We start from the raw sequence: 1,965 nt of genomic DNA on the forward strand, positions 1-1,965 counted from the left end.
AAAAATGAAAAATAGTATTTTTCTTCATAATAATGACATTTTCTTAAAAAAAAATGACATTATTATGAAAAAAAATACCATTTTTTTTTTAAAAAAAATATCAAATAAAAGAAAGACAAAAAATAGATAGGGTTGCTTCAGACATTTTTTCTATTTTTTATTTTATTTTATTTAAAAAAAATATATATAATACAAAAGTTAGACTTTTGTTGGGAAAAAAGTTGGGTCCCTATCATCTCTCAGAAAGAATAAAGTGGTGGCTCAGTTTTGTTGTCAGTAGAAAGATAAGAATGGAGAAAAGAAAGAATAAAGTGGTGGTTGGGTTCTTGGGGTACTCAATTAGCATGCGGCAATAAAATTTAAAATAAAAAGTTGAAGAAGCTCACGCAAGGCCGCCAAGGGACTCCATAACCATAAAGAAATAAAGAAAAAAATGACTACCTTGAAATCCGGATTTGCTCCTTGAGCCAAAATATTTATGCCACGCTGCCATGCTAGGGCTCTACGCGTAGGAGGTGCAGAAGTCTCTTAATGACCCCGTCTGCCAACACTCAACTGGTTTTTGAAAAAAAGTCATAAAGGAGGGATGGTGCTGGAGAATTGCGAACCCTGTCATTTATTGTTCTTATCTGATATGGAATCAGACAATATTTTAAGCAACCTTCGAGCTTCAGAAGCAGTTTGGTCGATCTGATTTTTCTTTGACCTTTTCATTTTCATTTCATTTTGGTTTTCTTTCTTTTAAGGCTAGAGATGCAGAAGTCTCTGCCTTAATGATCTTGTCTGCCAACGCTCAAGCATAAAGATGTTTGAAAAAAAGTCGTAAAGCAAGGCTGATGCTCGAGAATTGTGAAAACCAACATTTATTGTTCTTGTTTGATATGGAATCAAATGATGTTTTAAGCAACTTTCGAGCTTCTGAAATAAGTGTAGCGGGAATCATTACAAAACATTTTCAAGTTTAAAGCAAGTTGCGAAAGAAAAATCTCTAAACTTTAGTAAGTTACTTTTTAAAACTTTTTGCCATGTTTTACTTATGTTACTTATTTTGAGTCAATTGTGATTTAATTATCCAAAATATCTTAAAATCTGTAAAAATGATTTATACATGAGAATCTGTTTCAGAGTGGTTTAACGAATAGAAAAGGCTATCTACCTTCAGTAAGTCTACTTTTAGAAGCTTTATCTTTATTGAACTGTTATCTTTTATATAAATTCATTTTTGTGCTGACCTATGTTTTTATGTAGTGTTTTATCTACCTTCAGAGTGGTTTAACGAATTGAATGAATGACCAAATCTTTTTTATGTATGAATTGAATGAATGAAATCTTTCTTATGTGCGAATTTAATGAATGACCAAATCACTTAATAATGAACAAACGTGTTCAACAAACCATACGTGTGATGGATCTAAAGAAATAAAGTATAATCTACATATATAAGACCATTCAGAGAAAAGAGAAAAGAGAAAAGAACGGTACTAACTGAGAAAAGATAAAAGTTCATGATAAAAATATGACCTTCCCATAAATAATAAGCCAACAATCTTTGGCGCTGTTGTGCGTTGTGACTTCTTCAAGAATGTCAACCTTCGGATTTGAGGCCATTTTTCACTAAAGTTTTGCTTTAGGTACGCCTATGTTTGGCTGTTGAGAACCAAGAAGGAAAACTAAAAGTAAAAATATTACCTATACACGACAGTCTATTATAGTACCTACTTTTTTGCAATAAAAATGTTAATACAAGTAATTTTTTTCCTAAAATTATGTTTTTCTTGAATAACATAAAACCAAATACCAATAAAACCACACAATCAGTTTTAAGTGAAGAGAGGGTAAATCAGAAGAAGTAAGAAGCAAGAAAAAGCCCCAAAATAAGGAACAAAGGAAGATGTTGTGAATACTAAGGAAAGAAGAAAGGAGGAATAGATGTTGTGAGTGTCGGCAAAGAGGAGAAAGTGAAAA

This window comes from Corylus avellana, chromosome ca7 (assembly GCF_901000735.1).
Source record: "Corylus avellana chromosome ca7, CavTom2PMs-1.0".
Lineage (NCBI taxonomy): Eukaryota > Viridiplantae > Streptophyta > Magnoliopsida > Fagales > Betulaceae > Corylus > Corylus avellana.